Genomic DNA, 12,664 nt, shown 5'->3' on the forward strand with positions numbered 1-12,664 from the left:
GGAGCAGCGGCCGAAGGTGAGGGCACAGACCACATTTACCAACGCTGCAGCTCATGGGAAGGCTGTGGTGATCACAGATGCTGCTGACACCGGGCCAGCACTAGGACTCGAAGAAGAGCCCGAAGTGGACGAGGTGGAGGAGGTCCTGGGCCATCCGCAAGACAAGCGACAACATGTTTATGTGTCGCGTTGGCGGAACGACCAATGAGTTATCCATGAGGAAGTCCCGGAGGTCGAAGAAACCAAGAAAGTTGAACGGGCGATGAAGCGACTTGTTACGGAAGTGCAGGTAAGCTTCACTTCACCCATTGGTCTTGCTGTCTAGTCATAGTTGTCTTACTTAGCTATCTGCACACAGGACTTAATGAAGACCGCAAGGTACCGCAAGAAATGCTTCGACCAGATCGAGGGGATCATTGCAAACAAGGAGCTGACGACAGAGGTGGACCGCTTGCGCCAGCGACTTGAAGCTGCCAATCATGAAAAGATGGTGCAAGATTCTTAGAACCAGAACCTGGTCATCTAGCTCAGTAATAAAGAGTAGGAAAGAACAAGTAAGTAGCCATTTTATCATACCGACTACTGACAAGTGCTGTTGCATTGTTGGTAGTAACAGCTGTAGTGTAGGCTTAGAAGCTGAAGTGATCCGTCTCCGAGAGGAGAACAGTCGTGCGGTCGTGGAGTGTGATCGCCTAAACGAGGACAACAGAAAACTAGCGCAAGACCAGTCGCAGCTCCGGGACCACACGACCAAGATGACAGAGGAGCTGAAAGGTAAGTTGTCCAACCGCCTTTGCTCATTTTTGTTGCCTACCGTAGTTTGGCGTGGTCTAATGTTTTAATAGCGTGTGCGGTTTGAAGTTATAAAAATCAATACAAAGAAGCATCTGGAGGCCATGATGAAAGACCGTGATGGCTGGAAGGCGCAATGCCAAGAGATCACCAAGGACCGTGACACCTGGAAAAGCCGATGCTAGGAGGTGGCAAAGGGCATTTTGCCAGTCCTTAACCTCATTGATTCGGCGCTAGCAGAAGATGTGCCAAGGACGCCGCAGCTGGGATTGATCAAGAGATGCCAAAAGGCATGGGGATGGTTCTAGGAGTTCGTGAAGGAGGCAGGAGAGTATGCAGGTGCACATGTGCTAAGCATGGTACGTGCTCACTACCCCCTGATCGATCTCAAGCGCCTGGAGGCTGGATACCCGAAGGAGGTAGATCCAGACAAGGCCGAGGAGCTACGGATGACCCAGCTGGACTTGTCGAAGAAAATAATTGGCGATATTAACCTGTGTGGAGGTGCGACACCACCCGTACAAGGAATGCTGTCAACAAGTCAGCTGGGAGCGCCATCATTTTCAAGCCAACCGGAGAAGCCTACGGTCTCGACCAGCTAGGCATCGGCAGGGCCATCTTCTTCAGCTTGATCAATGCTAGAGTCCCTGAGACCCTTGCACGATGTCAGGCCCAGCGAGCAACAGGCGTCGCGTGCCCCGACCAGCCAATAGTGTAGAAGAAGATGTAGTTGGGTTATTGTAAACTTGGACCTTTTCAGGCAAGCTTGTAATAACGTAACTGTATATCAACATAAGCTTGTTTGTTTTGTAGAAAACGTGTTTAAGCTCAGATATCATGTTGATGTAACTAAGTTAGAACGTGTTGGCGTTCTGTTTAGTTGTACCAGTTTAGTCGACACGTCATCCTAAAAGGTTTGTATGGCCCTGGTTTGTCTTGCGGTCGGAGTGTGAGGTGCATAGCTTGTGCACACGTAGGAACACACAAGTCAAACCAGAGAGCACCTGCCGATCACCCGTAGCGTAGAGAGCGGATCCCATGCACACATTGGGAGGAACCAGAGACAAGGCTTGCTTCGAGAACCCGAGAAGGAATGGTGGTCGGTTTTAACTGGTAGAGTTAGAATAACAATAGACTTCAAAGTGACACATTAGAGTGGTCGGAGAAATCATAATAGCTTTATTGAAATAAATCAAAAGTATAAGAGGGGTACATATCTTAGTAGCTAAGCATAGAAACGCCTAAGCTTGTCGATGTGCTAGGAATTGGGTATGTCTGTGCCGTCTAGGCGAGCTAACCTATAAGATGTAGGGCGTGTAACCTCCTTGATCATGAAGGGTCCTTCCCATAGGGTTGCGAGTTTGTGGACACCAGCCTGATTCGTCTTCCACTTTAGGACTAGGTCCCCGACCATGAAGAACCGCTCCTTGACGTTCTTGTTGTAGTACCTACACAAAACAACAAGGTATTTGGCTGTACGTACGCAAGAATCGAGCCGCTTCTCTTCTGCACTATTCACTTCTAGCTCCCACACTTCATTGGCCTTGTCTTCATCGAAGTTCTCTACTCGTGCTGATCTGAAGGCTATATTTGCTGGGAGCACTGCCTCAGCGCCATAAACCATAAAGTATGGTGATACGCTGGTATTGCGACTAGATTGGGTTCTGAGACCCCAGACCACGACTGGTAACTCTTTGAGCCATCTTCCAGGAGCTTGGTCATTCTCTCTGTACATCGTCTTCTTAAGTGCGTCCAGGATCATACCATTTCCCCGCTCGACCTATCCATTAGCTCTAGGGTGTGCCACCGAGACGTATTTTACTACTATGCTCCATTCATCGCAGAAGTCCCAAAAAGCGTTCCTGGTGAACTGAGTACCTAGATCAGTGATGATGCTATTGGGTATGCCGAAGTGGTGGATGACCTGGTTGAGGAACGCGACAGCCTTTTCTGAAGATGCCTTGACCAGGGGCATGTACTCTATCCGCTTGGAGAATTTGTCGATCAGCACAAAGACGCATGTAAATTTTCCAGGGGCCGATTTGAAAAGCCCGATCATATCTAGTCCCTAGCGTGCGATGGGCCAAGAGGCTGGTATAGTCTGAATCTCATGTGCTGGTACGTGGATTCTCTTGGTGAAAAACTGACAACCTTCACAATGGCGGACTAGCTTCTCTGCATCGGCTACGGCTGACGGCCAATAGAACCCTGCTCGGAAAGCCTTACCGACCAGCGTTCTCAAGGCCACGTGGTTGCCGCAGGAGCCAGAGTGGATTTTGTCTAGGAGATGTTCACCATCCTCCTAGGTTATACACTTTATCAAGATTTCCTCCTTCGTGTTCTTGCGCCACAATTTGCCATTGACGAGCAGATACTGCTTACTGCGACGCATCAGATGTTCGTTTTCTATCCGATCGGTGTAACCGCTACCATCTGTCAGGTACTTGATGAAAGGTACTCTCTAGTCGGGCTTCTTAGTGGTTGGAGGTGGTTTGGTGGTGTTCGACGCCAGAATCGTAGCCACCAATGTCTGGTCTGGAGGCTTGTCGACTGCAGGATCTTCTTCTTTAATGGAGGGCGTGAGCAGATCTTGAACAAATACACCATGTGGGACTTTGGCTCGGGATGACCCTAACTTTGACAGCGCATCTGCTGCTTGATTTTTGTCCCGGACCACATGTGTGTACTCGGTGCCATAGAACTTGCCTTCCAGCTTTCTGATCGCTTTGCAGTATGCGCCCATCTTTTCGCTGGTCGTATCCCAGTCCTTGTTGAGTTGGTTGATGACCAGAGTCGAGTCTCCATAAACATAAAGACGCTTGACACCGAGCTCGACCACAATGCGTAGACCATGTAGGCATGCTTCGTACTCGGCGGCGTTATTAGACGTCGAGAAATAAATCCTGAGAACATATCAGAGCTGCTCCTTGGATGGTGATACGAAAGGACTCCTGCTCCTATGCCATCGATGTTGAGAGAGCCATCGAAGTACATCTTCCAATACTCAGTGGGCCCCTGAGAAGCAGGCGTGCTTAAGTCTGTCCACTCGACGATGAAATCGATAAGTGCCTGAGACTTGATTGTAGTACGACTTGCAAATTCCAAGGAGAAAGGGCATAGCTCCATTGCCCATTTGACGATGCACCCATTTGCATCCTTGTTGCGAATGATGTCTCCCAGAGGGTACTCGGTCATGACCACCACACGATATCTGTCGAAGTAGTGTTTTAACTTTCGGGATGTAATTAGTATGGCGTAGATCAGTTTTCTGAATCTATGGGTACCTGGTCTTGGATTCACTGAGCACCTCACTGATGAAATAAATTGGTCTCTGTACCTTGTAGACGTGGTTGGGCTCATCACGCTCGACCACCATGGTAGTGGAGACCACTCGATTAGTTGCCGTAATGTAAAGCAGGAGGGTTTCGTCTTCTCTAGGAGTAGTGAGGACCGGAGGTGATATAAGGAATTGTTTTAGTTGTGTAAAGGCAACGTCTACTTCCTCCGACCACTCAAACTTCTTGGATGCTTTGAGCAGCTGGAAAAACGGTAGTCCTTTTTCGCCTAATCTGGATATGAAACGACTGAGGGCAGCCATGCATCCGGTAAGCTTCTAAACATCCTTCACCTTTTTGGGCGGCTTCATCTCCAAGACATCTTTTACTTTCTCTAGGTTAGGGCGTATGTCGTCATGACTGACGACATTGCCGAGCAGTATACCAGATGGAACACCAAAGATGTACTTCTTTGGGTTTAATTTCCATTGGAATGTGTTAAGGGCTGCAAAGGTACGTTTTAGGTTGTCGACAAGGGTGTATGCTTCCTTGGTTTTAACAATGACATCGTCAACATAAGCCTCGATGAGGTCGTCTTTTATCTCATCTTTGAGGCAAGCCTGTATGGCGCGTTGGTAGGTAGCCCCAGTGTTTTTGAGCCCAAACGACATGGTCGTGTAGCAGTAGGCGCCGAAGGGCGTGATGAAGGATGTCTTGATCTGGTCGTCCTTTTTGAGAGCGATCTGGTGATAACCAGAGTAGCAATCGAGAAAGGAAAGCAGCTCGCAACCGGCAGTTGAATCTATGACCTCGTCTATGCGAGGTAAGCCGAAGGGGTCTTTAGGGCAGTGTTTGTTGAGATCAGTGTAATCAACGCACATTCTCCATTCCTTATTCTTTTTGCGTACAAGAACCGGGTTGGCTAACCACTCCGAATGATACACTTCTTTGATAAATCCGGCTGCTAAAAGCCATGTAACTTCTACCCTAATAGCCTCCTTTTTGTCATGAGCGAACCATCGTAGCTTCTGCTTGATGGGTTTGGCCTTGCCATCGACATTTAAGGAGTGCTCGATCAAGTTCCAAGGTACATCGGGCATGTCAGCGGGTTTCCATGCGAACACACTCACGTTGCTCCTCAAGAACCTGACGAGCGCGTCTTCCTATTTCGGATCCAGGTTGGCCCCGATAAGGGCCGTTTTGCTGGGATCACCGTCGACCGGCTGGATCTCTTTGTGCTCTTTGGACTTGATGTTCTTGCGTGGGGCCTCGAGCTCTGGGATCTCTAGGTGGTCGACTGGGGTCTGCTTGGCATCGAGCGTGGTCTCGGCCATGCGAATAGAGAGGTCGTGAGCCTCTGCTATTTTGAAGCTGTCATCCTCGCAGGTGTAAGCTGCGTATACGTTGCCCCTGAGAGTTAGAACCCCCTTCTCAGTAGGCATCTTGAGCACCAAATACCTGTAGTGAGGTATGGCCATGAACTTGGTGAGCGTTGGTCGGCCAAGGATAGCATGGTAGGTGCCTTCGAAGTCGGCGAGCACAAAGTTGATGTAGTCGGTGCGGAAGTGGTCTGGGGTACCAAATTGCACAGGTAGCGTGATCTGCCTGAGAGGTGTGGAGCTCTATTCGGGGAGAACACCCTAGAACTATGCCTCGTATGGCTTGAGATCAGCCTAGGTTATCTTCAGGGCTGGCAAACTGTTCTTGAATAGTATATCGATGGAACTACTGCCGTCAATCAGCACTCTATCGAACTGAACCTTGTTGATACAAGGATCAAGAACCAGAGGAAAATGCCCTGGCTTAGGTATTGCAGCCCATTGGTCCTTTCTGCTGAAGGAGATCTCGCGGTGAGACCAAGGAGGGAGCCGTGGATCGACGATGAGGTTGTCGGCATTGGCCACGTTCAAGCAAGCGTGGGCGAGCAGCTTGCGCTCTCATTTGGTCTCGATGGACACTCTGCCCCCAATGATGGTGTGGACGCAGTCGATTGGCTTGATGTACTTGTGACGGGGATCTGCGTCTTCATCATCTTGTCCTCGTTACGCTGCTCCCCTGTGTCGTTAGGCTTGTCGGACTTATCCGGAGCCTGTTGGCGCGTGTAGATGGATTTGAGAATACGGCAATTCTCTATGGTATGGTCTGACTTGGGATGGAGCTGGCAGGGTCCTTTCAATGCTTTGGCGTAGTCTTGTTCATAGTTGCGACGTCCACCACCTTTTTAACGATGTTGACTTCGCCGCCATCTTCCCGAGCATGCTTGCCCCTGTAATCGTCACGGTGATTACGCCACTGATTACGCTGGTCGTGGTGGTCGCGAGAATCGTTGCACTGGTTACGGCGATCAAAATTGTCGTTCCGACCACAATTGCCGCGGTAGTCGTCACGGCATGGGGGGTGGTCGGAGCATGGAACCCTTGTTGCTTCTTCGATGATTATCTTTTTAGCATCATCGGTGTTCGCATATTTTTTAGCAGTAGCTAGGAGCGCTGTGACCGATTCAGGTCTTTTGTGGAGGAGCTTGTCTCTTAGGGCATCGTGGAAGCGGAGACCAGTGATGAAAGCTTCGATTGCCTCATTATCGGAGATTGATGGGACCTTGATGCGCATCTCCGAGAAGCGTCGAATGTACTCACGCAGTGGCTCATCTTTGCGATCTCGAATCCGCTGCAGATCATATTTGTTGCCGGGTTGTTCGCAAGTAGCAATAAAGTTATCGATGAATGCTTGCTTGAGCTCTTGCCAAGAATCAAAGTAGTTCACCAGCAAGCTGACCAGCCATTGGTGGCCTGCATGGCCAACGGCGACTGGAAAGTAATTATACATGACGTGCTCGTCAGTCATGGCTGATCTGCACGCGGTTTCATAGAGCATGACCCATAACTCGGGGTTCTCCTTGCCATCGTACATTTGGATTTTTTCGAGCTTGAAGTTTTTTGGCCACACGACTTGGTGAAGGTGAGGAGTAAACTGCTTCAAACCCGGAGGGCTGTGGGTAGTATCATATTCCATATGGCGATAGCTTTCGTGGGATGCACGATCGTTGGCTCTTTGGTTAATGCGATCGCGCAGATCGCGTTCTCTGAGGTAATGGCGGAGATCGTTATTGCCATCACGGCGATCCCGATTGCCACCCTGGTTGACCCCACGACCGCGGTTATCACGGCGATTATCGCGGTTGTCTCGTCGATTATCATCCCGGTTGTTGCGGCGGTTGTCGTCCCGGTAGTCGCGGTGGTTGTCGTCCCGACCACCCTCATGACCACCATTTCCGCCTTGATGGTTGTCTGGTGGGTCATTGTTACGCGAGCCACGTTGGTTGGGTGGCTGTGAGCGACTTGAGTACTGGCGGCTGTGGCTTGATTCGACTGAGACGAATGGAGCACGGGCTTGGTTGGCAATTTATGCGGTCTGGGCTATGGCAGCCGTTAAGTAAGCTTGTACATCATCACGAATTGCCTGGACTTTCGGGGTATTGGGTAGTCGTTGCATTATCGCCATAGCAACAACTACGTTGGCGCTTGGAGTCCTGAAGACCTGCTTTTCCCCTACCCTATCAAAGGCATTGTTGAGATCGCGTGGCTGGAACCTTATGCATCGTGCCTCCTCTTCTGCCTCGGCTTCGGCTTGTTTGCGATTAAACCGATCAATATTGCGTGCTTCGCGTGCTAGCCTTTCTTGTTCTGTTTCGCCAACTGCTGGTGGTTCATCGTTACTGACGACATTGATCAAGTCTCCTCACCTTGGTGGGAAGGATGGGAATCATGGGAAACCCGGGGAGTGGTCTGGGATATCCAGACCGTATTCAACTTCTTCATTGTCACGATGCTGAAGCTCAGTGTGGATGAAGCCAATAGATGCGGTGCTGGATGGGGAGCTTGAACCGCTCTCTTGAACTGTGTGGACCGATCCTTCTTGATATTCCTCAATCCGAACCATGTTGACGAAGTTGCGTGGCTTTGGCTGAGGTCGATGTATAAAACACAGATCCGAGCAGCGTTGTATATTGTACGCGTAGTTGGAAGTAGTGTTTCGCAGGCCGTAGGGCTGAGCCTGGTAATTCTCCATCAAGGCTTCGCACTCGGAGAGCCGGAGACCCATTGCGGGGGCTGGTCGGCGACGAATGGAGCGCCCTTCAGGAGTAGACGTGACCACGAGATCCGTACCGAGTTGTGCAGGACGACTGGCCCGAGCTGGTCGGGTAGATCTGTTGTGGGTAGTGGTTACCTGCTCGGTAGGTTGATTTTGAATCGAATCTACCAGAGCTAGGGTTTCAGCAAGCTTGGTGCCGACCCGATCGATGTAGTCGAGCAGGTCGGTGTTGTCGATCTGCCTCCCTTTGTAGCGAGGAAGCGAACGACGGGTGGTCGGCGTGGCTGAAGACGATGTTGGTGTAGTCGGAGCCAGATCCAACATGGTCGGAGCCGTAGCTGATGCTGATGAAGCAGTGGTCGACGTAGATTGGATCCACGCCTCCCCCGTGGTCATGGCGATGAAGTTGTCGAAGCCAGTGGTCCAGGTGATCTGGCCGATGGTGAACGTGAGGCCGTTCGGCGTAGCCATGGAACCGGGGATGATGACCATCTTGTTCGTCTGGAGAGCAGTACGCACACCCCCTACCTGGCGCGCCACTGTCGACAAAATATGGTCGGCAGTCTACCTAGGGGTATACCCAAGGTAGTAGATTATCGTCAGATAGGTGCACAAGCTATGAACGAGATGGTGACGTAAGACAGACACGAGGTTTTATCCAGGTTCGGCCGCCGTGAAGGCGTAATACCTATGTCCTGCGTCTGATTGTATTGCTGTATTTCAATAAGATGATTTTTTTAGAAGGGTCCCCTGCCCGCCTTATATAGTCTGTGGGGCAGGGTTACAGATCTAGAAACTAATCCCAACCAGTTACAATTGTCATAGGTGGCTGGATAAGGATTCCTATTCTAACTGACCAGGATCTTGCTTGATCTCTAAATCTGCCTTGATTCCTTGCGTGGGACTCCGAGCAGATCGGCTGGGCCGCGCGTCGTCTTCTGGTGGCCGGACCCCTGGTCCGGGCCGGCCCAATCCAAGCCGTAAGGGTATAGGGGTTAATACCCCTACAGTAATACAACATGCTTCTGAGCATAGGGTAAGCAACACTAGTACAGAAAGCATTTTTGGTAACGGTAAAAAACAATCATTAGGGTCAGTTTAAAAAACTGCTAATATATCATCAATTATAAAATAAGTGATTTTCAAGGGCGGTTTTAAAACCGTTTCTAGAAATTGATTTTCAGGAACAGTTCTATTAAGACAACCGTCTTTAAAACTTATTTTTCAGGGTCAATTGACTTAAGTCAACCATCCCTAAAAATAATTTTTAATTTTTTTTAAAATCATTTAGAAGTCTATTAAAAAAAGAATTTTTCTATGTGGTCAGAAGCCTAGAGGACCGATCATATCTCACAAGATTTAATTACCACAAGTTTTGAGCAAGTGCAGCCACCAGGATTCTGTCGTCTACCACCGCAACATACAGTCACTTGTGCCTACTCATATGATGCTATCTATTTGTACTAATACGTATGAATCTTTTAATCAATATTTTGACTTGTAAATGATCTTAAAAGGAAAAAATTAATTATAAAGTTTTAGATCTCATTGAGCACTACAACTTTGATATAGAGCGTGTCTCTATCCAAGGTCATTTGGGAAATTAAAAAATTCAAAATTCAAAATCTGAGAACTTAATTTATATATTTAGAACCCTAAATGATCTCAAACAAAATTTTATCAACTACAAAGTTTTAGTCTCGTTGAGGTCTATAATTTTGATATAAACTGTCTTCATTCGACTTCATTTGAAAAAAAAAGATATGAATTTATTTGCACTGCAGTTATTTTTAAGGACTGTTGACTTAGTCAACCACACTTGAAATCAATTTTTACGGATGGTGGACTTAACAAAACCGTCCCTAGCCATCACGTATTTTCAGAGACGGTTGACCTAAGTAATTGTCTTTGAAAATCTTATTTTCTAATAGAGTTAGACAACTTAGAAAACCGTCAGTACAATTTGTTAGCTATATATACTGCTCTCCACCAAGGTTATATGGGGTTTGCTAAGTTGTCCGCCTTTATTAGAAATTGGAGCCGTCTTTAAAAATTATTTATGTACTAGTGCAATGCAATGTTATAGATTCGACGTCATGTAACTTTGTGAAAAGCCACATTGTATTTTTCAGACGCCTAGCCCATAGCCGCTCCTTTCCCCCACCGTAAAAATCATCAAAATACTTTCGATCCCAAGCCGCTCCTTTCCTCATTGTTCTTTACATCTCGCCATATTTCAGCATGTTCTTTTATCATAGCCCCAAGCTCGACAAGTAGTTCTTTCCCGTGTTCATCGCTGAAAACTTTTAGCATCACCATCAACGTTGATAAAGGAAAAGTAAAACATCCAAATAGGTGCATCGATTCCAACAATCATGACTCAAATTCGATGGCTTTCATACCTAGGGGGTGTTTTCATGCTTTTGGAATGGCAAAACTTTCGGCCCTAATCTTTTGCTGTAAATCTTTAGACATTCAAACTTTACATCTTGGTATTTAGATGTATGGCAAAATTTTAGCACTGTACCAAACAAAGACTGATTTGCCCTCATTATCTTCTTCCTTTGCTCGTCCATACGCCCCCCGTCCAGCTTCGGCGCCGCGCCCTGCCCAGATCCGACGGCGTGCCCCACCATGCTCCGGCACCGTGCCCCTGCAGGTCAGCCTCTCCAGCGCCCGAGAGACCACGCACGTGGGGGTAGTGGGCGTCCGGCTCCCGCCCCAATGCGTTTTTGCCCAGTTTTGGACCTCTTGGTCCAAAATGCCAAAAGTTTAGCAGCTCAGGTTTTGCTCTTTTTTTTGCCATGCTGTTTAGATATATTTTGTCAAAAGATGGGCTACAACAGCAAAAGTTTTGGCAAAAGAGGGGAAATAAACAGGGAAGGAACATTAATTTCTAGCAGCTGAGATTATGGTAAAATCATAATTAAAGAGCGTGTATCGACTTTTGATATCTCACATGAAATTTGTCCATCGATTGTTCGATGCGCATGTGTGGCAAGCTCACGAGCAATGCAATGGATAGTGTTTAGCTTCTCATTTTTTTTCTTGACAACAGTTTCTTCTCACCAGATTGTAGCAATGAAATAAGGAATTAATCCCAATCCATGTGAAGGTCGTACGCAAAGAAGAGAGCATTGGATCGGAGCCGCGCGCGGTGTCTCCTGAGCCCCGGCATGGGCTAGTGGCCACGTGTTCAAGTAGCTTGTCTAAAAGTTGTGATGCTCTTGCAGTATCAGATAGGAGTATATTTGGCTTTAATAAATCATGCTTATTGTCCTTTTTGCTTGGCTGATAAGCCATGACTGAAAATACCGTTGGTTGATTTGTGATGAGAGAAAAATATTGTTCGTTGACTGAAAAAGTACGGCTACATAGAAGGCTCTCCATGACTTGAGCAGTTACTACAGTAGGGTCAATTCTGACCGAATCGAAGTTGCCAAATTTCAAGGCGGACTAGCTAGTTTACTTGCGTTGACAGTACCTTTCGTCTCTGATGGTATATATATGTTAAGGAAAGGAACGAAAGGTTCCCATTAGTCCAGCAAGTTACCTTGATTGCTCATCATTAAGCTTAAGCACTCCTGGTCACAGCGCATGCAAGGGCTCTTAATCAAATGTACACTCAAGTACCCCCCCATCTCATTGGTTGGCAATATTATACCAGATGTGGTACTGGTGATTTCAAATTAATAATTCTACCAGATGTCTGGGCTCCAAATTATTCTAGGACAAATACCATAGAGCGAGGTAAATTGAATAAAGTACCCCATGTTTTTGGTTTGTCGCCAAATCGTAGTACAGCTTCATTCATCTCCCCCAGCAGTATCTAAGCCTTGCAATTTTCCTTTTACAAGTTGTGTGATAAGAGAGACACTGAGCCAGCTCCCAGCTGTGCCACACTTGGCGCTTAATATATCTTACTATTATTAATTATTAATTGGAGACTTTAACAGAGCCTTATTTTAATTCTCAAGACATGCCCAAGCGAAAAATAAATCCTAGAAATTCACAGGAAAAAAAAGAAAGATCTATCCATTGGTTCGGTAAACTATAATCACCATTACGAAAAGGCTGGAAAAGTTAGAAAAATATCATAAACTAAACACTAAGCTTTTATCTGAATTACCCTCAAAATGGCTGAGGTGGAAAAAAAAGTAACCACTTAATTTCATGGTATTATGATAGATAATTCTAAATAACATCCTAAATTGGCATTTAAAATTTGCACCTATGCTATATGAAGAATAAACTAAATATCCCCTCAAATTTAATTTTTGAAATATATTTTATTGAAAATTTTTGCAATGACCATAAATTGTACTATATATATTTCTAGATTACCCACTTATAACACTACTAACTATATAAAAAGCTAGCTCAAAGTAAAAAAAATATTTTATGACACAACGCAGATCAATATAATTAAGCATACATGTAAGAGTGATATAATGTTTATGTACTTTAGCATTATGAAAATATACACTTAGCGCATTACATAGCAA

This window comes from Miscanthus floridulus, chromosome 2, assembly GCF_019320115.1.
Source record: "Miscanthus floridulus cultivar M001 chromosome 2, ASM1932011v1, whole genome shotgun sequence".
Taxonomy (NCBI): domain Eukaryota; kingdom Viridiplantae; phylum Streptophyta; class Magnoliopsida; order Poales; family Poaceae; genus Miscanthus; species Miscanthus floridulus.